Source organism: Oncorhynchus mykiss, chromosome 15 (assembly GCF_057628025.1).
Source record: "Oncorhynchus mykiss isolate SJ-2025 chromosome 15, ASM5762802v1, whole genome shotgun sequence".
In the NCBI taxonomy this organism is placed as follows: Eukaryota; Metazoa; Chordata; class Actinopteri; order Salmoniformes; family Salmonidae; genus Oncorhynchus; species Oncorhynchus mykiss.
The window spans coordinates 37342988-37359815 of record NC_143036.1 but is presented as its reverse complement, the minus strand read 5'-3'; the positions used below and the strand labels follow the sequence as shown (position 1 = coordinate 37359815).

The 16828-nt window shown below is 41.3% G+C and overlaps 1 long non-coding RNA gene across 1 annotated transcript; it reads right to left on the bottom strand.

The window, feature by feature from the left end:
* Positions 1-11013: 11013 nt before the first annotated feature.
* LOC149977450 (uncharacterized) lies at positions 11014-16211 on the bottom strand. The gene is made up of 2 exons (XR_016486665.1): positions 11285-16211; positions 11014-11182 (listed from the first exon to the last, which is right to left on the bottom strand). It is a non-coding gene; the product is annotated as an uncharacterized LOC149977450 (long non-coding RNA).
* Between the last annotated feature and the right edge of the window lie 617 nt (positions 16212-16828).

Below are 16828 nucleotides of genomic sequence, written 5' to 3'. Positions count from 1 at the left end.
ACTGCAGCAGGGATTTTGGCCCACTCCTCCATACAGACCTTCTCCAGATCCTTCAGGTTTTGGGGCTGTCGCTGGGCAATACGGACTTTCAGCTCCCTCCAAAGGTTTTCTATTGGGTTTAGGTCTGGAGACCAGTACCTTGAGATGCTTCTTACGGAGCCACTCCTTAGTTGCCCTGTCTGTGTGTTTCGGGTCGATGTCTGTTAAAGGAATTTTTATCAATGATGACTAATTATGTATACATTTCAATCAGGACTGACTAGTCCAAATGCTATTATGTACTGTACATGTATGAATTTTCTCTCTTGCTCCCATTCCCAATTGTATATAATTTAGTCAGGAGTTTAGAACAATGCCTTGGTACAAATGAATGGACTATCTCCAGACTGTCTAGAATGCTTATCTACACTGAATGACCTTGGCTTTAGGCGAGGAGGGAAGGCTTGAGAACTATAGGGCCTCTCTACCAGTGTCAAGAAGAGATAGAACATTTAGAAAACGCTGATGTCATTTTCAGTTTATAACCTGTGGTAAAATGTGTATGAAGGGAGTACTCTCTTGAATTAAAGGCTGTTACTTGACTTTTAAGACCGGGGCTCTGTCCATTCTTATAAAATATAGGGTCTTACAAACCCTTAATGCATTGACAGAGTGTTTAATTTTGATTGGAAATTAAAACAGAGGAATTTAGAATTTCTTCAACAATGTCATGCTGGAAGACCCAGCCAAGACCCATCTTCAATGCTCTTACTGAGGGAAGGAGCTTGTTGGCCAAGATCTCACAATACATGGCCCCATCCATCCTCCCCTCAATGCGGTGCAGTCGTCCTGTCCCCTTTGCAGAAAAGCATCCCCAAAGAATGATGTTTCCACCTCCATGCTTCACGGTTGGGATGGTGTTCTTGGGGTTGTACTCATCCTTCTTCTTCCTCCAAACACGGCGAGTGGAGTTTAGACCAAGAAGCTCTATTTTTGCCTGATCAGACCACATGACCTTCTCCCATTCCTCCTCTGGATCATCCAGATGGTCATTGACAAACTTCAGATGGGCCTGGACATGCGCTGTCTTGAGCAGGGGGACCTTGCGTGCGCTGCAGGATTTTAATCCATGACGGCGTAGTGTGTTACTAATGGTTTTGTTTCAGACTGTGGTCCCAGCTCTCTTCAGGTCATTGACCAGGTCCTGCCATGTAGTTCCGGGTTGATCCCTCACCTTCCTCATGATCATTGATGCCCCACGAGGTGAGATCTTGCATGGAGCCCCAGAACGAGGGTGATTGACCGTCATCTTGAACTTCTTCCATTTTCTAATAATTGCACCAACAGTTGTTACCTTCTCACCAAGCTGCTTGCCTATTGTCCTGTAGCCCATCCCAGCCTTGTGCAGGTGTACAATTTAATCCCTGATGTCCTTACACATCTCTCTGGTCTTGGCCATTGTGGAGAGGTTGGAGTCTGTTTGATTGAGTGTGTGGACAGGTGTCTTTTATACAGGTAACAAGTTCAAACAGGTGCAGTTAATACAGGTAATGAGTGGAGAACAGGAGGGCTTCTTAAAGAAAAACGAACAGGTCTGTGAGAGCCGGAATTCTAACTGGTTGGTAGGTGATCAAATACTTATGTCATGCAATAAAATGCAAATGAATTACTTAAAAATCATGCAATGTGATTTTCTGCATTTTTGTTTTAGATTCCGTCTCTCACAGTTGAAGTGTACCTATGATAAAAATTACAGACCTCTACATGCTTTGTAAGTAGGAAAACCTGCAAAATCGGCAGTGTATCAAATACTTGTTCTCCCCACTGTAGGGAAATACACATCTCACATCTGTGCCTTTTGCAAGCTACATTTGGTTACATTGTATTTTTTTTCCTCTTCAAAGCATACTGGTGAGCAACAATAACATTTCACTTCTCCAAGACAACCATGAACTCTTCAAGTTCAGTTCTAAGCCCCAGAGATATTTGAAGGATGATTGAATTTAGTCAAGTCAGTTAAGAACAAATTCTTATTTTACAATGACGGCCTAGGGTGGGGAACAGTGGGTAAATTGCCTTGTTCAGGGGTAGAATGACAGATTTTTACCTTGTCAGCTCGGGGTTTTGATCCAGCAACCTTTCCAACGATCTAACCACTAGGTTACCTGCCGCCCCACAATAGCCTATGCAATGGTGTTGGCAACTAGGTTTCGCATCCAGCCAGTTTGTTTCTTGAGCTTGTAGCTAGCTAGCTGGCAGGCTAAACAGAATTAGCCTATTATCAAATAGCCTATAGCTGCACAATTCAGAGTCGTACACAATGTAGACTACACAACACATTTAACACGTGGTTAGCGGGATAATTCATTAATTTACAATGTAATAATTTTGATCTGATTACAGTGGTAAAATTACCAATGTCAATGTTAATAGACCTACCTACTCTAAAATATATGAATCGTACCGTAATGCCAAACCAGTGTGTCTTGTTTGCAACGCAACTGTCTCTGTTTGCAAATAATTCCATCTGAGATGTCATTATGAATCTAAGCATGGCACTTTCAGAAGTAGATTTGACATTTTAGACATGAGGCCCAAGTCTGACGCAAAAAGGAGATAGGCCTATTTAAGGGGCAGTGTTGGAGGAAATATATATAGGCAGTGGCGATTTCAGCATGTAAATCTTGGTGGGGCAAAAAATAAAACATGTGGGATGAATGCCAGCAAAGCCACTACACAACACTAAACAATACATTCAAATCAAATCAAATCACATTTATTTATATAGCCCTTCGTACATCAGCTGATATCTCAAAGTGCTGTACAGAAACCCAGCCTAAAACCCCAAACAGCAAGCAATGCAGGTGTAGAAGCACGGTGGCTAGGAAAAACTCACTAGAAAGGCCAAAACCTAGGAAGAAACCTAGAGAGGAACCAGGCTATGTGGGGTGGCCAGTCCTCTTCTGGCTGTGCCGGGTGGAGATTATAACAGAACATGGCCAAGATGTTCAAATGTTCATAAATGACCAGCATGGTCGAATAATAATAAGGCAGAACAGTTGAAACTGGAGCAGCAGCACGGTCAGGTGGACTGGGGACAGCAAGGAGTAGCTACAGTATTTGACCTTTTAATGTGTATAGTATTGCTTACCAGGTGTGTCCAATCAATTGTGTAACCACTCCCTCTTCCAATTAGGGCTAATTGAAAAGCTGTTCAAAAGAGGACATTGTATTCCATTTGCCTTGGTACTCCTTTCTTTTTGATGACCAATTTACTCCATTTACCAAAGAGCACCTTCTATCTACCAAAATGTACTATTGTGTACCTTAGTAGCGCTTCCCTTCCTCCTCTTTCTAGTAGTTAAAGATCTACTGACTCTGGGTACCTTTCCTCCCTAGATAAATGTGGTAACAGCCTGATTGATTGACTTAAAAAAAAAACACTTTGGTAAAACCAATGGGATACATTGAAAAAGATAAAAGGAATTTAGGTAAACTGTTCATCTTTACAGCATTAATCCTTCCTATAAGTGATAGTGGTAAGCTACCTCATCTCTGAAAATCAGTTTTCATTTGGGCAAGGAGGGGAGCAAAGTTTGCAGAGAAAAGAGCATGTAATGAATGAGTTACATTCACTCTAAGGTATATGAAACCAGAGCGGCTAAGCTGAAAGGGCAAGTCTGTCTGCTGGACCTGTAGCGCTGCTGTATTGATTGGGAAGCACTCACTTTTCTGGAGATTCAGCTTGTAACTGTAGAAGGAGCCAAGTTCTCTGGAATAGAAAGGTTAGAAGGTAAACAGGTTACAGGGTTATTTACCTAGAGTAACAAATCATCTGCATATAATGATAACCTATGTTCAACTCCTTCCCGTGTTACACCTTGAAATAGAGGAGGATGCCCGCAAAGCTACTTAAAGGGGCTCGAAGGCTACGGCAAATAATAAAGGGGACAGTGGGCAGCCTTGCATGTCCCACATTCCAGGGCAAAATAATCAGAACGGGTGTCATTGGTACCGACACTGGCCTGGGGAGAAGTATACAAAGATGGATCCATGAGCTAAATTTGTCCCCAAATCCAATTTTTGTAAGAACACCATATAGGTACTCCCACTCAATTCTTTCGAATGCATCTAGGCAGATTTACACCTCAGGGAAGTTGGAGAATTGTTTAGAATAAATCATGTTAAACAGCGTACGAATGTTAAGACATGAATATCTGTCCTTTATAAAGCTGGTTTGTTCCTGTGATATGAGTCCTGGTAAGACTACTTCCAGACTCCTCGCTATCACCTTCACCAGCACCTTTACATCCACATTAAGGAGACTTAGGGGCCTAAATGAAGAACAGGAAGTGGGGTCTTTCCCCTTCTTAAGGAGAAGCGCTATTGAAGCCTGTGTTAGGGTAGGTGGCAATGAGCCACGTTCAAGTGATTCATTATACATAGATAAAAGTAAAAGGGCCAACTTGGTATAGAATTTGTTAAAGAACTCAGTTGGAAACCCATCAGGCCCTGGAGCCTTGCTGCTCTACATTGACTTGATAGACTGAATAACTTCATCAAGGTTGAGAGGGGAATTAAAGTAATCTACAGTTTCAACTGTGGGAGTCTCCAGTTCACCCAAAAATGTAGTCATATTGGCAGTATGTGGTGGAAATTCAGACATATACAGGGATGAATAGAAAGATTTGAAGGTGTCATTGATCCCCGTAGTGTCAAAAATCAAATGAGTGGAATCTTTAATTTGGGGAATCAGACGGGTAGCAACACTGCGTTTTAATTGGTTTGCGAGCAGACGACTTGCCCTGTCACCATGCTCATAGTAGGTACCACGTGAATGCAATAGTAACCGTTCTGCATCTGTAGTGGATTGAATTCAGATTGTTCTTCAAGTTCAGCTTCAGAGTTATGTTTAAATGAGAAGAACAATCAATAATTTATCCTCTAAAATAGGCCTTATGTGATTCCCATAAGAGAGAATGATAGGTTGAGCTTGTCTGATTTGAAAAAGGAAATGATCAATAGAAGTAGAGAACCTTACAGAAGTCTGCATCAGACAGGAGAAGAGAATTGAATCTCCAGGGAGGAGTATGAGTTTATCCTGATAGGACAATGTCGAGGGCTAAAGGTCCATGGTCAACAATTACAATGGGTAAAATATTCAGAAGACGTGACATTTGGAAGTAACTTATGATCAATAAAGAAATAGTCAATACGAGAAAATTAATGGTGTACATGTGAAAAGAAAGAATACTCTCTTGCATGGGGATTCTGAAACCTCCAGGGATCTGTACACCCATTCTGAACCATACAATCTGAGAAGGACTTTGACATAGTTCTGGGGTTGGAGTGGTCTAAAGCCAGGCTAATAACACAATTCAGATCCCTGCCAAATATCAAAATATGAGTGTTCAGAGAAGGGATTTTCCCCAGCAACCGATTGGCAAATTCAACATCATCAAAATTGGGAGCATATACATTGACCAATACTACAAGTGTGTGCCAAATGGTGCCAGTTATGATTTCTTTTTCTTTTTTTTTTCACCTTTATTTAACCAGGTAGGCAAGTTGAGAACAAGTTCTCATTTACAATTGCGACCTGGCCAAGATAAAGCAAAGCAGTTCGACACATACAACGACACAGAGTTACACATGGAGTAAAACAAACATACAGTCAATAATACAGTATAAACAAGTCTATATACGATGTGAGCAAAGGAGGTGAGATAAGGGAGGTAAAGGCAAAAAGGCCATGGTGGCAAAGTAAATACAATATAGCAAGTAAAACACTGGAATGGTAGATTTGCAATGGGAGAATGTGCAAAGTAGAAATAAAAATAATGGGGTGCAAGGAGCAAAATAAATAAATAAATAAAATACAGTAGGGAAAGAGGTAGTTGTTTGGGCTAAATTATAGGTGGGCTATGTACAGGTGCAGTAATCTGTGAGCTGCTCTGACAGTTGGTGCTTAAAGCTAGTGAGGGAGATAAGTGTTTCCAGTTTCAGAGATTTTTGTAGTTCGTTCCAGTCATTGGCAGCAGAGAACTGGAAGGAGAGGCGGCCAAAGAAAGAATTGGTTTTGGGGGTGACTAGAGAGATATACCTGCTGGAGCGTGTGCTACAGGTGGGAGATGCAATGGTGACCAGCGAGCTGAGATAAGGGGGGACTTTACCTAGCAGGGTCTTGTAGATGACATGGAGCCAGTGGGTTTGGCGACGAGTATGAAGCGAGGGCCAGCCAACGAGAGCGTACAGGTCGCAATGGTGGGTAGTATATGGGGCTTTGGTGACAAAACGGATTGCACTGTGATAGACTGCATCCAATTTGTTGAGTAGGGTATTGGAGGCTATTTTGTAAATGACATCGCCAAAGTCGAGGATTGGTAGGATGGTCAGTTTTACAAGGGTATGTTTGGCAGCATGAGTGAAGGATGCTTTGTTGCGAAATAGGAAGCCAATTCTAGATTTAACTTTGGATTGGAGATGTTTGATATGGGTCTGGAAGGAGAGTTTACAGTCTAACCAGACACCTAAGTATTTGTAGTTGTCCACGTATTCTAAGTCAGAGCCGTCCAAAGTAGTAATGTTGGACAGGCGGGTAGGTACAGGTAGCGATCGGTTGAAGAGCATGCATTTAGTTTTACTTGTATTTAAGAGCAATTGGAGGCCACGGAAGGAGAGTTGTATGGCATTGAAGCTTGCCTGGAGGGTTGTTAACACAGTGTCCAAAGAAGGGTCAGAAGTATACAGAATGGTGTCGTCTGCGTAGAGGTGGATCAGAGACTCACCAGCAGCAAGAGCGACCTCATTGATGTATACAGAGAAGAGAGTCGGTCCAAAAATTGAACCCTGTGGCACCCCCATAGGGACTATTAATTAAATTAAAATATCAATTAAAATATCTATTAATTAGATTAAATATCTCCCATTACTGTCTGAAATAACATTAGTAGTAGAGAAGTGTATTCTTTTACTAACCAAAATTGCAACCCCTCTGGCTTTGTTAAAGTTCAAGTCTGAATGGAAAACCTGACTAAACCTGGAGTTTTGTAGCATTGAGTGATCTTTAATGCGTAAATGGGTTTCTTGTAAAAATACCACATCTGCTTTTAGCTTTTTCAAATGAGAGACACTAAACCTCTTGACAGGATTGCTCATTGCCTTAGTATTCCAATATAAAAACTTTAAAGGATTAGGCCTACCTATAGTACTATTATTAGCGTTGTTAGCCATCTAAAATATTGCAATGAAAAAGGTTTATATTTTTGTTCAGTGTATATTGTGACATGTCCATAGAACTGACTTTCCTGCCTAATATAGACCAAGCATTTGCAAAGATATCAGAGAAAACTAATGCAAAAAAGCAAAGAAAAAAATGATACAAAAATAGGACCGAAAAAGGTCCCACCCAAACCTAAAGTCTCCTTCCCCAGCAAATGGAGACAGCAGATTGAAGTTTGCGCAGCTTCAGTGCATATAAACAGAAAAACTTCCTTTAATAACACGGAGAGGCTCCAAGGCACCAGTCGTGAAATATATTTGAAAACGGTAAAGTAGGTCAACAGATAACCAAAACAAACACCCCATAACAGTGAAAAGGAACTGTCGTGACTCAGGGAGTCTTCAATCATTGCAATACGTACAATGTGTCTTAAAGATGGCCAAATAAGTGTCCCACAGTATGTTACCCTGTTACAAAAAAGAAAAGGGGCTGAGTGTCTGTACATGGACGAATTATCAATAGGGCGTAAAGTGGTGAAAAGTCCTTCAGTATGTATCTAGATGGAAAGAAAGAAAAACATTTGAGGAAAGCTCTGCAAAAGCCTGGAATTGTAGCCATGCATTACTACATTAGCCATCTAGCCAATTAAAAAGGACCTCCCAAATATGTTGCTTAAATGACAACCTCACATATTAGTCATTTTTATCAGAGTTCAATAACGTTAGTTACTGCCGAGTAGAAAAGGAATAGCAACAGGGAGAGAAGAAAAAAATGCCCTGCAGTAAAAGTCAAGCATACCTTCGACTTAAAGGCTATGCATGCTACCTGACAAAATATTAGGTCATAGATCCAAGATATGGCTCAGAAGTGACTGTCAAACCAACGCTAGGCATCCTCGTGGGAGTCAAATTGTAGATCCCTCCCCTGTGTGTTCAATGTGCAGACGAGCAGGGAAGCGGAGTGAGAATTTCACTTTCTTCTCATGAAGTTTGCGTTTCACATTGAGGAATTTAGCTCAATCAAGCTGAGGTCAGGAAAGATGAACACCTTGCGTCCGCAGAAGTGTAGCTGGTCTCTGCCCTGCCTCTGGAGGATGCGCTCCTTGTCACGGTAGTAGTGAAAACGGATGATAAACACTCTAGGCTTGGAGTTGTCATCTTCGCCCGCTGGGGAGGGGCTAATGTGGTGGGCCCTATCCAGCTTCAAAGGTGATGGAAAGATGGCCGGACTTAGCACATCCGCAAAGAATTCTGACATGAAGTTAACTGAGTTCCCTCCTTCACGTTTCTCTGGTATTCCAACAACACGAAGATTGCAACGGTGAGAACGGGATTCCAGGTCATCGGTATTGTCAATCAGCTTTTGGTTTTCGGAGCTCAGACGGGCGACAGTTTTCTCAAGTGCTACTATGCAGTCACTGTAGTCACACAGGTCATGTTCAAAGCCGTCAATTCGGCGGCCTTGTTCATCCGCAGCGGCTCGTACACCATCTAGGATGGTGGAGAAGGGGGCCAGAGCAGCATCGATGGCAGTTTGAGCTGAGTGGCAATGGTAGCTGTAATTTCCGTGACCAGAACCGTACGGAGGTTCTGAAGATCTATGGGGAGTGTGACCGCATGAGGCTCTGGAACAGTTGGACTGGAGTCGGCACCATTATTACCATTCACGTTTGCCATCGCGGTTGAAACGTTACAGGTCTTCTGCTCCTCAGGTCATGTGACATTTGAATCAAAAAAGTAACTGACTAACTCAATCAAATATGATATGTAAGAAAGTGGAATGAAAAGTACAATTTTGGCAAAATTAACTAATAGCCTCGTCCACAAGCTTCTTCTCCATTCACATGCTAAACTGGAACTCCAGAGAACACTTTTAACACCCATGAACACTGTGGAACTCAGTTGAAAAAACTGTGTTTATGTACCAAGGTTTGCCTAAAGCCCGGCCCACTCTGGGTACATGGGCTCCGGCGATAAGCGACGTACCCTGATTGGCCATACTACTTGGGGGTACTGTTGTCACAATTAGCCTTGATCGGCTAGCACCCAGCGTTGGACCGCACACATAAAAAATAGACCCAGGGAAAATACTTTATCCTGCCGACCAGTAATAGGTACTGGCGACAAAGTGCATTGTAACCTAGCTGGGAATGGGACAACTCTGAAAAACTGAACCCGTCTGTTGTAACAGACAGGTGTGATTCGTCTGATTCCCATGAATTAATAGTGTTGAGCTCAGTCGAGGCTGCTGAGGGGAGAATTGAGCAAATGGATTGGCATCAAACACATGAAAACAATGTGTTTGATGTATATGATACCATTCCACTTATTCCGCTCCAGCCATTACCACGAGCCCTCCCTCCCCAATTAAGGTGCCACCAACCTCCTGTGGTTGAGCTGGAGACAAGCAGCTCATTTGGGGCCTCATATGAACCACAGAGACTGTGTGTGGGATAAAAGGGTGGTCATATCCAACCCTGCTCGCTCCCTCGACTCCGCTACCAACAACTAATCACCTTGGAGCTCATAACCTGTATCACTAGATTAGACACTACATCGGGACTAGTGAGCTACAGGCAGAAATCAGCAATGTATCTCAGTAATGAGCCAGCTATGGGTAGGGAAGACCCCTTGTGAGCAGTCACCCAAATATACCCCTTGAACCCTATGAACACAGTGGAACACAGGGTAATAGAGGGGACCAAATTAAACATAGACAAGCTTCCAACATACGTTGTGCTTCCGTGAGACTGTAAAGCCTGCATGAAGCCTGGCCCCTTTACAGGCACAGGGGGCTCTGGCAAAAAGCTGACATAGTACCCCGTTTGCCAAAGTAATGTTTTTGCGGAGAGGCACACTGGTCACTTAGACCTGTGCCAAGACCCTTCGCTCCGGGGGTTCCCCAGCCAAGTGCTCAGGGGGCTGTATCTTCATCGACGATGCACACAAACCCTGTTTCCTTCACTCTCTCCAACTCCAGCAACTGAAAATAGAATTACCAAGCGACTTATACTCAAAGAAGCTACCCCAGCAACTCCACCGTGGGGAGGCAGAAATAGCTAGTAATAGCTATGCAGCGCTCGTTTAGCTGGCCATCGTTTTCTCTATCGTTTACTTAGCCATCTTACTCATTGCAGCAGCAAATTGAAGAATAACTAATTGTTTGTGATTAGAACACTTATGAGAACAAGTACAACCTTCAGCACACAATGCCCAGGGGGTGAGCACGCTCTACCACTATGGGACAGTTTAGTTGGAGCAAGAAAAAAAACTCATTTTCCAATTGTTTGTTTTAGTAGCGTGAATCGTTCACATTGAGATGAAGATAGAAATAATTTAAGGAATGAATCCGGCTTTGTCAGGCGTGATTGAAAATTTTTCAACCGAAGTCGCAAAAATGCAACTCCCCATAGTATGTTGTACCAAAGTTGACTGACTGAAAGAAAACAGTTAGGGTTTAATGGCTGTGATAAGAGAAAACTGAGGATGGATTAAAAACATTGTAGATATTGCACAATAATAACCTGAAAGAAAGAGTGACAAGAAGGAAGCCTGTACAGCCTGTTGTGTTTTGGGGCAAATCCAACACAACACATCACTGAGTACCACTCTTCATATTTTCAAGCATGGTGGTGGCCGCATCATGTTATGGGTATGCTTGTCACTGGACTAGTTAGTTTAAAAAAATAAATAAAAAAGAGCTAAGCACAGGCAAAATCCTAGAGGAAAACATAGTTCAGTCTGTTTTCCAACAGACACTGGGTGTCAGGTTTCTTCAAAATCGAACCCAGAAGCAGACCAGGACAAGGAGAGTAGGAAGAAGGTGAGTATTTATTTACAAGTGAAAGTGAATGGTTAGATATATCCAGGTGGCGTAGCGGGCAGCGGTGGTGAGTTGATGGGAGTAAATAGGTGGATCCAATGGGGAAGCGGAATCCTCCGACGACCAGGCGGGAATGGGGTAAATGATCCGGGTGAGTAACTGAAGACAAAACAAACGGAGGTAAGTTTAAGGCAAGCAATACGTAACAAACAACAAAACAAATTCTATCCAACTTGAGGCTGATACTCTGGCACAACATACTGTTCATGGCTAACAATCCGGCAGGGAATGGATGTCAGGTCCGGGCTTATGAAGAGGAGAGATGATGATCAGGACCAGGTGTGCAGATAGCTGATGGGATACAGGTGCGGGTAATCAGAAACCACAACTGGCTACATTGCCCGGCAACCAGACAGGGTGCGTTCCAGGACGCCGGAAAAAACACTCCAGGACAGAACATAGGCAAAAAACAGACTCAGGAAACGGGATTCGTGACACTGGGAGACAAATTCACCTTTCAGCAGGGCAATAATCTAAAACACAAGGCCAATTTTACACTGGAGTTGCTTACCAAGACGACATTGAACGTTTCTTCAGTCGTCTAGTTACAGTTTTGACTTAAATCGGATTGAAAATCTATCGCAAGACATGAAAATGGATGTCTAGCAACAACCAACTTGACAGAGCTTGAAAAAAATGTTAAAGAATAATGTGCAAATATTGTACAATCCAGGTATGTAAAGCTCTTAAAGACTTACACAGAAACTCACAGCTGTAATCGCTGCCAACATTGATTCTAACATGTGTTGACTCAGGGGTTTGAATACTTACAGGGTTTGAATATTTACTGTATGTAAATGAGAAATATCTCTTTATTTCATTTTCAAAAAATGTGTAAACATTTCTAAAAAAAAAAATTTGCTTTGTCATTATGGGGTATTGTGTGTAGATGGGTGAGAGAAAACATATATTTAATGAGTTTTGAATTCAGTCTAACACAAAAAAAATTTGAATAAGTCAAGGGGTATGAATACTTTCTGACGGCACTGTAGGGTAGTGTAAAAAGTAGTGCACTACATAGGGAATTGGGTGCCATTTGGGACGCACAGGTAGAGACATGGAGTTCAAAGTGGACCCACTTTCGTGGGTAAATGTTTTTTCTTTCAATTCAGAACCTTTCAATAGGAAAGCCCATGTTGACTCCAATGCTTCCCACAGTTGTGTCAAGTTGGCTGGATGTCCTTTGAGTGGTGGACCACTCTTGATCCACATGGGAAGGGATATTACAGTGTGGAGTAAAGTATTCTACAGTATACTACAACATTCTATAGTAAGCACTACACAATCGAAGGATACTACCTTGTGCAGTATAACATTCTACAGTGTACTACAAAATTATATGGTAAGCACTACACAATTGAGGGATACTACAGTATGTGGTATAGTATTCTACAGTATACTACAGTTTACCACAGTTTACTAAAGAAGAGCACTACAGTATTCTATAGTAAACTGTAGTATTTTGTATGTGGTTTAAGCTGTTTTTGATATATCGTTTCATGTAAATGCTCTCATACGCGGTGGTTTAGGAAAATATATGAGAAACATGCTTATACAGGTCTCCAGGGGGCACTGCTGACCAACTGCTAAATTTGTGTTGACTACCAGGGCTATTATTCCTCATTGCCTGCAAACCTCTGTCTTGTTTTGGTGATGAAGATCATTGTGGACTTGATAATGAATTGACAGATAAAAATATCATATAACTTAATTATACCATTCATACTTTAGTGTAGATGTCATTCTACCTGTAGTGAATGTCATGCTATGTAAGATTTTACATTGCGGGAGACATATTTCACGTTCGGTAAGGTTCTTAACCGGTAAGATTTTAAGAACCTCACGTTCGGTAAGGTTCTTAAAATTAATTATTGTGGGCAGAATGGTTCATTTCAATGTCGCTGCTTAAGGAAACAATACGGAGAAATTGAGGAGGAAAGATCTAAACAGCGTTCAATGGGCAACAGCAGAGGCTGCGTCACAACAAGCAACAAAAAAAAAATTCAAAGAGCAAAAGCTGGCGGGAGGGAGGCTCGAGGTCCCAGAGCTTGTGAAACATTTTCCCAGTCAGAACTCTGGGCTCTTAACCTTGGCTTCCATCCTCATCCACTCACTCTGCAAAATGTTCAGTGCCTAATCACTCACTGAATGCTGCCCAGATCCCAGTTCCACTCAGGGGGGTGGACCAGTTCCCCAACTCTGCTCACCACACACACACACACACACACACACACACACACACACACACACACACACACCAAATCAAATTTTATTGGTTACATGCACGTGTTTAGCAGATGTTATTGTGGGTGTAGCAAAATGCTTGTGTTTTTAGCTCCAACAGTGCAGTAATATCTAACAAGTAATATCTAACAATTTCACAACAATACACAACAATACACACAATACACAATACACACCAATCTAAAGTAAGAAAATATTAATATTTGGACGAGCAATGTCAGAGAGGCCTAGACTAAGATACAGTAGAATAGAATACAGTATATACATACTGTATGAGATGAGTAATGCAAAATATATAAACATTATTAAAGTGACTAGTGTCCCATTATTAAAGTGGTCAGTGATTTCAAGTCTATGTATATAGGGAAGCAGCCTTTAATGAATGTTTGTGAGGCATGTCACTTCTCCCCTATCTTTGCATAGCCCACCACTGGATGGATCCAAAATGAATTACCATTGGAAAAAACGTGACTCACCATCTGGATTCAGTCTTATGTAGCAAAATGTGAAATGGCTTTTTTTTTTTACATAGAATAAAAGTAGAGATTCAGAGCAACAAAATGGTATATCATACACTGAATTTGAGGAACAATGGGAAAATAATTCTGCTTTGAAAGTTGATCAACTTGTAAACTCACTTTTGAGAAAATCGTCTTTGAATGTTTTGGTATCTAGTGAAGAGCTCTTCTTTGTCTACACCCATTCAGCATCATTCACACCCTCCTAAGCTGTAACAACGTGTGTGTAGGTGGCAGGGAAGTCAGGCGCAGGAGAATCGAACTTGGTATGAATGGAGTCGTTTAATAAACTTAACAAAACTTCAAATCCAAAATACAACATAAATAAAAGTGGGTACAAGAACCCTAGCTAACAGTACACTTTAGCTTAAGTCATATAGCTAGCTGATTCAGGAGGGGGTTTAGGTAGCTAGGAAAACAATGAACCTATCTAGGTAAACAATGTTTAAGATCACACACACACACACACGTCACATAACGTTAGCTAATGAGCCAGCCAGCTAACATTAGCTAGTTAAGATCGGTGGCTCTTCCTAATGTAAACACACTGTCATTTGAGCTGCAAGCAATGTAATATCTCACTTGTGCAGTGTAATATTAAAATACACCGCTGTTCGAAGGCAGAATAATGGTTGAACCCATTCACTTCAGAAAAGTGTGTGATGTTAATAAGGTTTCCTTTCATTATGGCTTGTCGAATTCATAAAAATATATATACACTGCCATATACACTGCCATTGTAGTAAGGGGATTTTGCAAATATGGGCCTTTTTGGGTCGCATGGTTAGATTTTAATTTTTTATGTTTTTCATATCCATTAAGTAGAGACTAAAATAACCTTCAACTTTTTTTTTCAGCTTTCAAAATGTTTGTTTTTTATTTTCTAAAGCATTCCATGTCTGGATTTCACTGTTTTTGTCCTGTCTCACACCCAAACGTTTTACATTCTTCTATGTATTACACTTACAAAAGTTTTGATAATGACAAAATATGTATAATAATGTACAGTGTAATAATGTACAATGTAATAATGTACAGGTTAAACAATAGATAAATGGAAACCATATACTTTTTTTTTACACAAAATTGTCTAAGTATTGTATAACTACCACCAAGAAAAGCAAATGACATGATAATAAAAAATGTCAAAAGTTTGTGTACTTCGTTACCATGGATATGAACAGTGACAGTTGGCACATGGATGTCATGGATGGAAATTCCAATTTTGATGCCAGGAAATGATAGAAAAATAAAAGGTAAATATGACTTGAGAAGAGAATATTTTTATTGTACGTCATTACCAAATAGGCTATAATTTCATACAATTATGTTTGATTTTTGAAATTATGTTTAATTATGGGTATTTTTAGGATACATTGTATGCTAGCTGTTCAACAGGAGTTGGCATGCTAGATTCCCTGCTATTTATGACCAAAGACTGTAAAAATGTCATTCCCAACACACGTCATTACCACCACATAATGAACTGTGATGGTAAGGACAGAATGTGGTGGTAATGACTAAATGTATTAGTTCATACATTTCTACTTACCTTAAGACCTGAAAAGACAAGCAAATTACATATATGATCATGGTTAAATTGAAATTGAACCCTTATTTGCTAAGACCATTAAATGTTGTATTATGTTAGGATGATTGACTGATTTTGATGTCTGTTTATGTGTCACGACTTCGGCCTCTCCTTGTTCGGGCAGTGCTCGGCGGTCGACGTCACCGGTCTTCTAGCCATCATTGATCCATTTTTCATTTTCCATTGGTTATGTCTTGTCTTCCGACACTACTGTTTTCAATCCCATTCATTACCTGTTGTGCATTTAACCCTCTGTTTCCCCTCATGTCTTTGTCAGAGATTGTTTTATTGTCAGTGTAGTTTTATGTTGTATAGGTGCACGAAGGGTCCTCGTACCCATGTTTGTTTATGTCTGTACATTTTAGTGTTATGGAGCATGTTACGTGGACATTTATTAAAAGACTCCATTTACACTCCATTTTGACTCTCCTGCGCCTGACTTCCCTGCCACCTATACACACTACGCTGACATTATGTGACTTACAATGGTTATTACTGACTTTAATGATTTATTTTACATTTTTCTATAAGATGCCCCCTAAATCAACCAAGGAGAGGAAAAGGACCTACACTAAAGTATGTGGGCACCCATTCAAAATTAGTGGATTCGGCTATTTCATCCACACCCGTTCCTGAAAGGTGTATAAAATCGAGCGCCCAGCCATGCAATCTCTATAGAAAAACATTGGTCCTTACTGAAGAGCTGAGTGACTTTCAACGTGGCATCATCATAGGATGCCACCTTTAAAACAAGTCAGTTTGTCAAATATTCTGCCATGCTAGAGCTGCCCTGGTCAACTGTAAGTGCTGTTATTGTGAAGTGGAAAAGTCTAGAAGCAACAACGGTTCCTAGAAGTGTGTGGTAGGCCATACAAGCTCACGGAACGGAACCGGCGAGTGCTGAAACACGTAAAAAACGTCTGTCTTACGCTGTAACACTCACCACCAAGTTCCAAACTGCCTCTGGAAGCAATGTCAGCACAACTGTTCGTCGGGAGCTTTATGAAATGGGTTTCTTGCACAATGCAAGCGTCGGCTGGAGTGGTGTAAAGCTAGCCGCCATTGGACTCTGGAGCAGTGGAAACCTATTCTCTGGAGTGATGAATCATACATCAGCATCTGGCAGTCCGACCGACGAATCTGGGGTTGGCAGATGTCAGGAGAAAGCTACCTGCCCTAATGCAGAGTGCCAACTATAAAGTTTGGTGGAGGAGGAATAATGGTCTGGGGCTGTTTTTCATAGTTTGTGCTAGGCCCATTAGTTCCAGTGAAGGGAAATCTTAACGCTACAGCATACAATGACATTCTAGATGATTCTGTGCTTCCAACTTTGTGGCAGGCCTTTTCCTGTTTCAGCATGACAATGCCCCCGTGCATAAAGCATGATCAATT